We start from the raw sequence: 12,694 nt of genomic DNA on the forward strand, positions 1-12,694 counted from the left end.
CAAGAGGCTGGGTTTGCGTGGGTTCTCCGTCGACGCACCGCGCCCGCGAGCCGGCCAGCGCCCATTTGAGATCGAAAAATACCTGTCGAACAGCAGCCGTGGACCATCCCGTTTCAACCGTTCGCCGTCGCCCTACCCGTACCAATCCCCCAACCGTCGCAGCAATGCTGACTTCGACCGTGGAAGGTCCCCCAGCCCACGAGGGGGAAACTAAAAGCAGCAACTTCTGGAGGTGAAGTTGCACAACGGCGAAAAAATGAAAACCCTCCAACGACGCAAGACCGTGATTCACGACATGCCCACATCCCGACGACCTGGCGACACCCTGACGAGACTCCCGTAAACGACGACAGCTACGCTGCGCGACGCGTACCCGAAATGACGAAGCCTGCCGCTGAGAAGACGACGAAGACGACGCATAGTGCCCGACCATCAGCACGCGCAAGCCTCGATACGACGCCCCGACGCACCCGAAATTCGAGGAAAGCGGCATCCGACGTCCAGTTGTCCATCGACGGCCTTGACGTAGTCGCCCTCATCGACACGGGAGCTGACTACTCGGTCATGAGCGGGTCATTCGCGTCCAAGCTAAAGAAAGTTACGACCAGATGGGACGGTCCGCACATACGCACAGCAGGAGGCCACCTCGTGACCCCAAGTGGAATGTGCACATCGCGCGTCACAATAGACGGCACTACGTACCCTGCGGAGTTCGTCATTTTGCCTAACTGATCCCGCGACGTAATTCCCGGAATGTACTTTTTGACGGACAATGGCGCAATAATTGATCTGCAGACCAGGTCGATAACGTTTTCTTCCGATCACTCCACGACGCCGCAGCTGAACCTCGGACACCGTGCTGCTGTAAGGATCGCCGACGATCACGTCACCCTGCCACCCCGCGCAAGCTTGATGATCACCGTCTATTGTGAAGGTGCTGCTCCTGACGTCGACGCTATCGTGGAGACTGACCAAAGGTTGCTTCTAGACTGCGGTGTGTCTGTCGCAAGAGGCATTGCGCGGTTTAAGCAACGCAGGTCCCACGTTTTGGTCACCAATTTCACCGAGGAGTACCAGCATCTAAACAAGGGCACTGCAATTGCGTTCCTCGAAGAAACGCAAGAAGCGAGTCAAGTGATCGCGGTCGCCACCTTTGAACGCGCACGCGCAGATGCTTCCAGGCTGCCACATCCTTTCGACGTGAACCCGGCGCTGTCGCAAGAAACTCGGGACGGATTACTGGAGTTGCTCCATCGCTACAGCGAGTGTTTTTCCTCGAACTCGAAGTTACGTCAAACACCTTTGGCGAAGCACCGGATAATAACCGAAGATAGAGCCCGACCTGCCAGACAGTCACCGTACCGCGTTTCTTCACAAGAGCGCGAAGCCATCCGGACTCAAGTAGATAACATGCTCAGCGACGACATAATACAGCCATCGAAAAGTCCGTGGGCTGTGCCGGTTGTACTCGTGAAGAAAAAAGATGGCACTTTAAGATTCTGCGTTGACTACCGGAGACTAAACAAAATCACCAAAAAGGACGTGTACCCCCTGCCACGAATCGACGACGCCCTCGACCACCTCTGCCACGCCAAGTACTTCTCATCCATGGATCTGAAGACCGGCTACTGGCAAATTGAAGTGGACGAGAGAGACCGAGAGAAGACTGCATTTATAACCCCGGACGGTCTATACGAGTTCAAGGTGATGCCGTTTGGGCTGTGCACGGCGCCCGCAACGTTTCAGAGAGTCATGGACACTGTGCTAGCAGGCCTGAAGTGGCACACTTGCCTCGTATACCTCGACGACGTTGTCGTATTTGCCCGGACTTTCGACGAACACCTCACAAGGTTGGAATCAGTACTCGAGGCCATTCGTACGTCGGGGTTAACGCTGAAGCCTGAGAACTGCCGTTTCGCGTACGAGGAACTCAAGTTCTTGGGTCATATCGTGAACGCCGCGGGAGTCCTACCTGACCCGGCAAAAACATCAGCCATTGCGAACTTCCCAAGGCCGAAAGATAAGAAGGGTGTGCGAAGGTTTATCGGACTGTGCGCATAGTACCGGCGTTTCGTCGCAAACTTGGCACGCATTGCAGAGCCATTCACGCGCCTGACGAAAGAAAGCACCCCTTTCAGCTGGGAAAACGACCAAGAAAAGGCATTCTGCGAGCTGCAACAACGCCTGCAAAACCCACCCGTGCTCGCTCATTTCGACGAAAACGCCGAAACGGAAATGCACACGGACGCCAGTGATATCGGTTTGGGTGCCATCCTCGCCCAAAAGCAAAGCGGTTGCGAAAAGGTAATCGCCTATGCAAGCCATGGTCTGTCGAAGGAGGAGAGTAACTACTCTGCCTCCGAGAAAGAGCGCCTGGCTATCATATGGGCCATTTCAAAATTTCGCCCATACGTCTATGGTAGACCGTTTAAGGTTGTGACAGACCATCACGCGCTGTGTTGGCTCGCCAATTTGAAGGACCCCTCTGGCCGTCTTGGGTGGTGGAGCTTGCGCCTGAAAGAGTTCGACGTTACAATAGTCTACAAATCCGGCAGGAAACACTCCGACGCCGACTGCCTGTCCCACGCCCCCGTCGACCCACCACCACAGGACTCCGATGAAGACAGCGCGTTCTTCGGAGTCGTGACAGAGAGTGACCTAGCCGCCCAGAAGCGTGCTGACCCTGACCTCCGCGCCATGATCGACTTCCTCGAAGGACGCAACGTCGCCGTGCCTAGGGCGTTCAAGCGCAACTCACCAGCGTTCAGCCTCAAAAACTCCATCCTAGTGAAGAAGAATTTCAACCCCGGAACGAGAACGAATTATCTACTTGTCATCCCCGCAGACCTTCGTGACGAAATTTTGGAAGCGTGCCACGACGACCCGTCTTCCGGACATCTCGGAACAGCTCGCACGTTTACAAAAATTAAGGCGAAATACTTCTGGCCCCGCCTTACATCCGATGTCACCCACTACGTCCGGAGCTACCGTGACTGCCAGCGACGAAAAACACCACCGACGAGACCCGCCGGACTTCTGCAGCCAATCGCCATCCCAACGAGACCTTCCAACAGATCGGAATGGACCTTCTGGGCCCGTTCCCTACATCCCGATCCGCGAACAATTGGATTGTCGTAGCGACAGACTACATGACGCGCTACGCAGAGACCACCGCTCCTCCGAGGGGAACTGCGCAAGAAGTTGCAAAGTTCTTTATTAACGAAGTTGTGCTGCGACATGGAGCCCCTGAAGTCCTAATCACGGACCGCGGAACGGCCTTCACTGCGGAGCTCATGCAAGGAATCTTACGCTACAGCAACACGGATCACCGAAGAACGACGGCGTACCACCCCCAAACGAACGAACTAACGGAACGGCTGAATAAGACAATCGCGGATATGCTGTCTATGTACGTCGACCTTTAACATAAGACGTGGGACGAAGTCGTCCCGTACGTCACGTTTGCGTACAACACGGCTATCCAAAAAACCACGCTGATGACACTGTTCGAGCTCGTCTACGGAAGACGGCCGACTACGATGCTCGACGCCATGCTTCCGCACGTAGAAGATGACGACCTCAACGCCAACGTCCAAGGATACCTCCAACGTGCGGAGGAGGCCCGCCAGCTCGCTCGAGTTCGTATAACGGACCAGCAACTGGTGGATGCCTGACGCTACAATCTCCGACGCCGAGACGCCGAGTACCATCCTGGAGATCGTGTGTGGGTTTGGACTCCCATTCGACGACGTGGACTCGGTGAGAAACTTCTACGACGCTATTTCGAACCCTACCGGATTTTACGACGTGTTGGTGAACTAACGTACGAAGTGATCCCCGATGGTGACTCCCGTACATCACTACGACGCACGCGGCCCGAAGTCGTCCATGTGGTTCGCTTAAAACCTTTCTACGGACGATGACGAACTTTTATTTTAATTTGTTTGGACTGTCCCTTATGTTAGCATCGGGTCGATGCACTCTTAGAGGGGGGATAATGCCACGAACCATGCATTGAGTTTGTTTATTTGTGTTTTGCTTTTTCGGCCTGGCTGCGCCGGCCTGTGCTATCACTGTTGGCGGTGTGTCAAGCGCGTATTCTGTTCTTTGTGCGTGGCATGCATTATCTCTTGTGATAGGGACAGCGTTTCGAACAAACGTGAATCATCTAGCATAATCTCAGTTCTTCTAAAGTGTTCTCGATACAATTCGACTATTCGAGAAACCTTCGCGCCGAGCGATAAATTCCCGCACAGCCGATGCCACGACATTCGATCGCCGACGCTAACTAGCGTGCACGTCGTTTTGCCGACCTCTGCTTCGCCGCCTGTGCATTCTTTCAGTTGTTAGGGGAGCACAAGTTCGCTCTAATAAACTTGTTTTCCTTATAGAAACTGTGTCGTCCTTTGCTGCGTGACAATATTTACGTCGTCTCGGCAGCCACATTTGGCTCTGCTTAGCGGTCAGGATGCGGTTGGCGGAGAGTGCATGATCTCGCGGGTCATGCCAACGGCTGCGCAAACGTGCCACTACGGAAGAAGCATTGTCGCTGCTTTTGATTTTGTACGGTCAGGGGCGTAAGCCAGTTTTTTTCTGAGGGCGAGGGGGTAGGTAATCTTTTTCATCTGAAGTGAGGGTGGGACTGGCATATGAGTCTGAGTATATTGTTTTTTTTTTCGGATGACTTCCTGGCATGTCACTAAGCGCTGGACAACGCCAGGACTGCTGTCAACAATACTGACCAGCGACGCAGTGCGCTAGTCCAGAAGGGCTGCTCGCTTCAGGATACTGTCGCCTTTGTCACCCAGCTCGCTCCCTTCTACGAGTGCACCGGCTTCGCCACGAACTCGGCAGCCACCTCACCCCATTTTACATGCGCGCCAGCTCCCAACAACAACCATGTACGGATGTGCTGATGGCTGTACCAGCTGCGACCATACGTGCTGTGCTTGTGCTGATACCGACACAATCTCCGACCCATTGATTACGTACCGCTGCTCTTGTCACGCACGGAGCCCTCGCCGCGGAGAATTAGTCGGCCAAAAGTGCTCCCGCATTGAGGCCAACAGGACTTCAACACGTGAGTTCAACGAACCGCTAATTTTCTCATGCCTGCGCTACGCGCCCCGGCTAGTGCTTCACGCGCTCAGGCAATCAGAACGTGCCGTTCTGAAGTCAATCAGGGTGGCGATTTCGGCTTGTTTGCATGATAGCGTGATAATAAGGCGGCTTAGAATAGCGCACCGCAAGCCCTTCTGGTACACTCACTGCCACTGCGCATGCGTCAAAACGCGAACCACCATTCACGTTTGCGGCCCGCCCGCAGAAATTCCGAAACAGCGTGCGGCGATCGCGGCCCGCGAGGCCTGCGAGGTGCTTTGTGCAGCGTCCGTGCATTTGAGTTTGCGGTCAGGGTGAAAGTCCTTAGACATTTCCCTAGGGCGAGCAAACGCTATTCTAAAACTCATATGGTGCCCGCAACTAAAGTAACGCCCGCAACGCCCGCGAACGTTATTCTAAACCTCCCTAATTTATGATAGCGCAGTTAGCCAAGTTATCGCTATATATGTTGGCTTGAATGTGCCTTCTAATGTCCATGTCGTTTGTCTGTGCTGTCATATATTATCATGCGCCATTCTGACCCGCTTGTTTTGCTTCTTCAGAGAGTAGTTTTTCCGGCCTATACCCTGCGGCTTTTGTTCTGGGCTGTCCGTTGCGTGCAAGAGCGCTTACTGGGGGCAGACAGACACACTCCATTTTTTTGGGGTGAGCTGACCTTATTAGGCCAACACTCCACCATCGCCATTTTGTTTTTTTTTCGGTGGACCCTTCGCTCCACAGGGAAAGGAATGTTTGAGCACTTAGCATAAACCCGTTGAAGCTATCCTATAATATGTATGCCGCAAGTGCACTTGCGCAGTGCTGACTACGCCGAATTGCGTCTGCTAATTGGCGAAGTACCCCCTATGACCCCGTAAGATAACACGCACAACTGCACGCTTTGGTGATGATGCTGCTGATTATGAATATTTATGAGTCCATTCTAATCAGTGGGCCTTTAGACCAACCCCTTTGCACAGTTCGCAAGTTTGTATGCCTGGTCACATTCTACGCTTCAACTACGCCATTTTAGATGCTATAATGGTAATCCTCACACTACAGGGGCGCTGGTGTTTTAAGTAGCGTCAACATATCTTATTCACTTGTTGACATAATCCACACCTGTTGAATTACACCTAAGACATTGTCAGCTAACGCGAGCAACCGATGATAAAATATAGAGGCCTTGGTGTTTGTATTTCATCAACTCTTACTTTTCCTAAGCCCTGTGATGATGATGTAGTTATCCTACAGAATGGTAAATTTGGTTAAACGTAACTACCGCTTCGCTTCTCTCAAAATAAAATAAGTAGTTTAACTTTCAAACGTCAGACCTCTATTTACATAAGCCTGTGTGGCTTGGGTCTCACACCTTAATTCCCTATCTATTATGCTCAGCCTGGTACAAAAAAAACAAAGCAACTTGTCTTGTCAGTTGTAACTATGACCTCTCGTTTAGTGCTACTGCACTTTAGAAATTATGGTGAGCACTACGAAGTACCTAGAAAAAATTGTCAGAATAGAAATCCTTTTCGAAGTATTTTGTTGAATGTGGTGAAAATAAATTTTCAATCTTACCTTTAGCTCCCCATATCTTAGCTCACAGAAGTGACCAACCTCTGAATTGAAAAAAAAATTTTTTGCAGAACACACGCCTACAAATGCTTGTTCTTTTTCTATTGCACAATTTTCCGGTGCAATCTACTTTCTCCGACGATCGTTTACTTCTGCACTGAGACATTGCTTGAAGACGAAACAACACTTTTTTCTCTTTTCTTCTTTTTTTGTTTTGTTTGCTTGTACATAATTTTTATGCAAGAATATGTTACCCAGTGCGTCCCCCTCCCCCCTGCAACAATGCTTCAGGTGCTGCAAGTAATTTGAATTTAAAAATGGGTAAATGAATTATGAAACAGTTTTCAGCACTAACATAGACATAGTATGTAAGAAAACCTCCCCAGGCAGGCATTCGTATACTATGTGAAATTTTCACTCACAGACAACGCCAATGTTTTGCCGCTAATCAACGATGCCCTCACCAAAATTCCTGCAATACAAGCTACCTTGTCAAATGTTTTATTACACCTACAATAGGTGAACTGGTGTGGACGTTGGTGGCGCGGCTGAGGAAGTCGGCGGTGATCTTTCCAGATTCCGTACGAGCCCGATGTCGAAAAGCGCGTTCCCAATAGGCAATATGCGAAATTAACAGCGCCATCTAGTGAACGCAGCAGGTACCATATCCGCCATTTTGATGCTGGCGAGGCTTGACTTTCCTCCGTGGCTTGACCACTACGCGCGAACGACCCACATGCGAACGTACGCGTTTCAACGCTTCGACTGTCGCAGTCACATTTTTTTTGCTGGCGAAATGCCAGTACACTGCTGTGTGCCGCTGTGCAAGCTGCACGGGGTCACAGACAGCGATGGGAGCAAGGTATGTGGCATGAATTACGATTTTGCAGCGATCATTTAAACGCAAAACAGGGTATTGGCGTGCACAAGCTTTATGGGCACAGTCTAGGATGCATATATCTCCGCGGTGCGCGGGCTGCACGAGAGCAATGCAGGACTAACCATTTTTCTGTGTTACGAGGACAGGCCGTGTTTTTATAGGTTTGTCAGCTTTGCGGCTAGGTGTTTTCACTACGTCGGGCCTCTACACGACAGTGGTGCTCTTCAATTTACCGTCTCGAACTCGCTGAGAAGCTGTGCGGCAATAAAATTTTCTTACGACTTCGTGGAAGCCTCGTAATACCCGCGGACTATCCGCGGTGAGTCTGAGATGGTAAATCGAAGAGCCCCGGTGAGTCCCTGCAGTCGAATAGAGAGTCCGCCACTGCTGGTGGCGTAACTAGTGTGACAGAACCGAACTGTTAGGACGGGCTTTTTTGTGACGAGATTACACCATGTAGGTAGACGACGTAGAAATGTTATTTTTGAAGGTGACTGCGCACAGAGACGTGCAGAGCTTCCGCTACTCCGAGTAACATGCCGTACACGCATCCTAGAAAGGCAGCTCGGTTGCTTGTCCGCGTTCAAGCTCCGTTGTGTCCGTAAGTACGGTCACCGCGCAGCAATAAAACAGTCATTCGGAAGATAAGGGCTATGCAAAAATCTAGGTGGTGTTGGCTATTCCCCCTTTGGAACAGGAAAGTATCTGCTCAGGCACTTAACTTCAATTCCCCCAACGTGCGCGGACGCAACTTTTCCATTGGGGCCTCTCTCACTAATTTTCCTTTACCAACGAAATAAAATCAAAAAGATAGCGGGGCGCACTGCCGTGGGTTTCGAAAACTGGCACCATGAGTATCGCCAGGGCGTGACTGAATAACGTTCTGCATGAGTTCAGAGCGCGGCAGTCCTATTTATTCGTAAGACGGGATTCATTCTCTGCATTTTAGTCTCTTGGGCTCAGTTGCGTTGCAGCTGTTTTTTGTGTTGCAACTTACCTAACTTGAAAAATGTTTCATGTTGCATTATAAAACATACAGCTGTGGAGACAGCCATAACTTAGTTGTATGGGATTCAACATTTTGGCTGCCTTACACTCGCAGCTCCTAGAAACCTTTGAAACTACTTAGATATAAAAAACAACTGATTTAAATTCCCCCGAGTGTCCACAAGTGACTAATGCCTCTTTAGGCTTGCTGTGAAGAGCCATATCTAGGAAAGGCTGCCAAGAAACGGGAGTGTGCACAGAAAAAACTGAGAGGGAGGAGGTCACATTATACAATTGCATCATTAGTCTTGCAATGCACATATAAGTGTGACCTCTATTCCCTGTGAGATGAATTTGTGATAGCGACTGTGTTTGTAAACAACAATCGTTTAAACAGCTGAGAGAAACCTAGCTCATGACGTCGCACTGAATGTTTGTTTGCTTATATCTTGTAGGTATCCTTCCACCGCTTTCCGAAAGATTCAATGACATACAAGTGGCAAGATGTGGCAAGATTCCTAAACAGTTCGTCCACATCACAAGTTCGGGCACTGGGAAACGTCTTGCTGTGGCCACCGCAGTGGCTCAGCGCAGTGAAGCAAGTGTTCAGGAGTCGTACGGCCGTACTAGCGAACGCGTTACCGTCGACCGCTCGCCCACATTAAAATGGCGGCGGGGTCGTAATGCACAGTGTTGCCAGAGCACAAAGCCATTTCGCATATGGTCCATTGCCTTCAAAGAGAGCGAAATCGGCAAAACTCAACTAAAATGCACTCTTTATGTCGCCTAAGATACCTGAAAACTACGCCCCGAGGCCGGTGCGAAACGAATTGGTCGTAGAACGATATTTGCGCCACGTGGCGACGGATCGCCTTTCAGCTGCACGGCTTTTGCTGCACTAGTGCCACTAACCCAAACTACGGGATGTCAACATCCAGCTTCAAACCCAACAAGGCGGCAAAGGCGCCGTGGTGGCTCGCATCACCGTTTTGATAATTGCTCGTGCAGTATGACAAAGCACAAGGCCTGGACAAGGACGCTATCGTCGAGAGACCCGTTTTAATTACGATCGCTGCGGACACCGGAAGCTGAAAAAAGTGCAGCTGCAGCGAGTCGACATGCCCTCACGTGTCTCGCTTTTCTACAGCCGGCTGAAACCACCACCGCTGCCCGCTCGTGTCGTTTCTGCTGATGCATCTCCAAAAACTACGTTTAAAAAAGTGCAGACTGTTCCTTTGCAGTGCTTTGAATACATACCTAAAATGCGCTGTAAAACTTAATGTTCAAAAAAATAGAAAAATGTAATAAATTAAGGTGGTGAAGGCGGCGGTGACATGTACGAGATGCAGAAAGAACGTGAACGTTTTTGACGTGCGTGAACGTGGCTTTCCGGCTACTCTGGCACTTTCGTTTTTGCTTCTCAATTGTGAATGTGCCATAACTGTGGAAGCGAGATGTGAAGCAATGACGTGCGCCACGAGCAAATGATAAAAATATATTTGAAACGCAGAAACGAGCTCCCATGAGGAGTTCGGAGTGTAGATCCAAACATCTGTACAGTGTGGCTGATCTTGACTAACGTGAATGCAGCGATGAGTTTACCTTTTTGAGTGGCGTGTGCTTAAAGCCCCGACTGATCTTGAATGTAGAGATGAACATCATGCATTGCTACGACTTGCTTTTCCGTAGTTTCGCCATTAGTAATCTAGTGACATGATTTTAGTGTTTAAAAGTCAACGAGCATCCAACGAAGGGGGTTGCCTGTATAGGCCGACAACTGCCGTACCTTCTTTGCACATCCTTGGTTTCGAGTCGTGGTTCTCGTTTGGTCTCCGAGGCGAACCTTATGAAGGGGGTGAACTGAACGAGAAGCAAGTACACTTGCACGGCCTCGAACTTGCTTTTTGCCAGTGCTTTGAGAATACCGAGAATCGCATCAACGTTAGTTGCCCGAAGTTTATGCTGAGAAGATGAAGATGGGGCGTATACATCGAGCACGGGCATCCACCTGGAAGTATAGGTTAAATACTCCTCAGCGTGTAACGTACCACATATAGTCTATGCTAGTAACATTTTTATAAGGTAGGAGCAAAGCCGGTTTGTTAATGCGGTAGTTGCAGCACGACGTCAATGAAAAGAACATTCGAGGCAAGAAAGTACAGTCGCTTTCTCTTTCCTCCTTACCGCTTTATTAATTATTGTCCAGCAGTATTTAAGACACCCCGAATCATCAGCTTACCCAAATAAATCTGTTCCTGCTTAATGATGTGGCGTGAACAGTTGTAAGCATAGCAGGGGAGCTCTGTCAACAATCATATTTATTTATTTATTTATACATTTTGTCAATCCCAGAGGGATTATAAGAGGCGGACAATCTAAGGCAGTGATTAAGTACAGTCAATAGAAAGGGAAAAATAATAGGAAAAAATTAACAAAAGAACAACAAAAAAAGAAAACATATAAGCACATTTGTCAAAGTACAATCATATTGGCACTTTACTTAAATAACAAGAAAGGTCACATAGGACCATATTATGTTTGCGAGGCTATGAAGTCGCTTTCTACTAGTTTTGTTAAAGTGGCTAAGGATGTGCTACTGGTAATGGAGGGGGACAGGTTATTCCATTCTCTGATCGCAAGCGGAAAGAACGAGAATTTCAAGGCATCTGTGTGAAATCTGTATGGGGCAAGGGCATGAGAGTATTTGTGGCGGGTAGTTTTATGGCGGGATAGCTTTATGTGGGCGGGATAGCTTTATTTGTGGCGGGATAGCTTTATGTAGCGGGACTTGTCTATGTTTAGTTGACCATGTAACAGTTGGTACTTCAGCTTTAAGCGTGCCAATATCGCCCTGTTTTTATGGTTAGTAGTCCAGCCTTTTTAAGCAGCCCCGTAGGTGAATCTGTTCGATTAAATTTGTTAAAGAAGACCCTAAGCGCTTTTCGTTGAATACCTTCGAGCTTGCTGGTTAAATTTTTTGTGTACGGTAACCAGGCAGTGTTTGCGTACTCCAGGATGGGTCCTATAAGTGTATTGTAGGCCAGTAGGTTTGTGTGTGGTGGTGCTTGCTGTAATCGCCTTTTTAAAAAAAGTCTTTTCAGCGCAGATGATGTGATGTAATGAATATGAGCGTACCACCGTAGGTGATGTGTCAGAATGACCCCTAGATACTTATGTTTCGTGGCTTTAAAGGGTAGCTGAATTGATGACGTAATTGAATTTGAATTGATGCTTTTATCTAGTTATAGAAAAGAGCGCAGACTTTCTTTCGTTGATGTTCATTTCCCAATCACTGCACCAGGCTGAAACTGCGTCTATCGCTGTATTTAGGGCGATATGGTCATCGTGTGAGTGGATTTCTTTATACAGGATGCAGTCATCTGCAAATAATCTGCATCCAACATTAACAGATGAAGGAAGATCGTTCACGAAAATTAAGAGTAATACCGGCGCCAAAACACTGCCTTGCGGTACGCCAGAGGTCGCCGGTACGATTGAAGTTTGGACATGGTTTAATTCCGCGAACTGCGACCTCTCTGTTAGGAAGTTAGTAATTCTGTCAACAATTTGGCCCTTGCCTAGAAGAAGTTGGAGTTTCAAGATGAGTTTGCTGTGTGACACCCGATCAAACGCTTTCGAGAAATCTAGCAGAATAAGATCAATTTGTTTTTGGCGATCGATGCTTAATGAGGCGTCGTGGACCATTTCAATTAGTTGTATTACAGTAAACATGCCCTGGAGGAAGCCGTGTTGAAAAGGGGACAGTAGTTTGTGTTCTTCTAGGTGTTTCGTTATGTGCTTTAAGATTATGTGTTCAAGCAGTTTACCAACCGTACATGTTAATGAGATGGGCCGATAATTGGAGGGTTCAATGTGGCATAGCCTTGTGCCCTTAATGACACCCATATGTTTCATCGTTTCGCAGGTATCCGAAACTCTCATGCACGTGTTCGAAAGCAAGCATGGTACAAAATCTCTAAGTCGCAACGTAGCGGTGCATGAACAGTGCCTTTCGCGCATCAAATGACCAATATCCAGCACCGTTTACTTGCACTACGCGTGGCCGAAGATATAAAATTCTACAAGAGCCATCTCGTGCCGGGTACATTATTAGTTTGCCATGTATTACCCCGCCGCGGTGATCTAGTGGCT

General features: G+C 49.0%; 1 protein-coding gene across 1 annotated transcript in view; it reads left to right on the forward strand.

Moving 5' to 3' along the window:
- The first annotated feature begins 4,673 nt into the window (after positions 1–4,673).
- Positions 4,674–12,694, forward strand: part of LOC142785114 (gamma-secretase subunit Aph-1-like) — a 105,441-nt gene continuing 97,420 nt past the window's right edge. The window contains exon 1 of the mRNA XM_075883545.1: positions 4,674–5,080. The gene's annotated coding sequence lies outside the window, so the exon portion shown is untranslated. The remainder of the gene's footprint in view (positions 5,081–12,694) is intronic.

The sequence above is a fragment of the Rhipicephalus microplus genome, unplaced genomic scaffold (genome assembly GCF_043290135.1).
Source record: "Rhipicephalus microplus isolate Deutch F79 unplaced genomic scaffold, USDA_Rmic scaffold_18, whole genome shotgun sequence".
Taxonomy (NCBI): domain Eukaryota; kingdom Metazoa; phylum Arthropoda; class Arachnida; order Ixodida; family Ixodidae; genus Rhipicephalus; species Rhipicephalus microplus.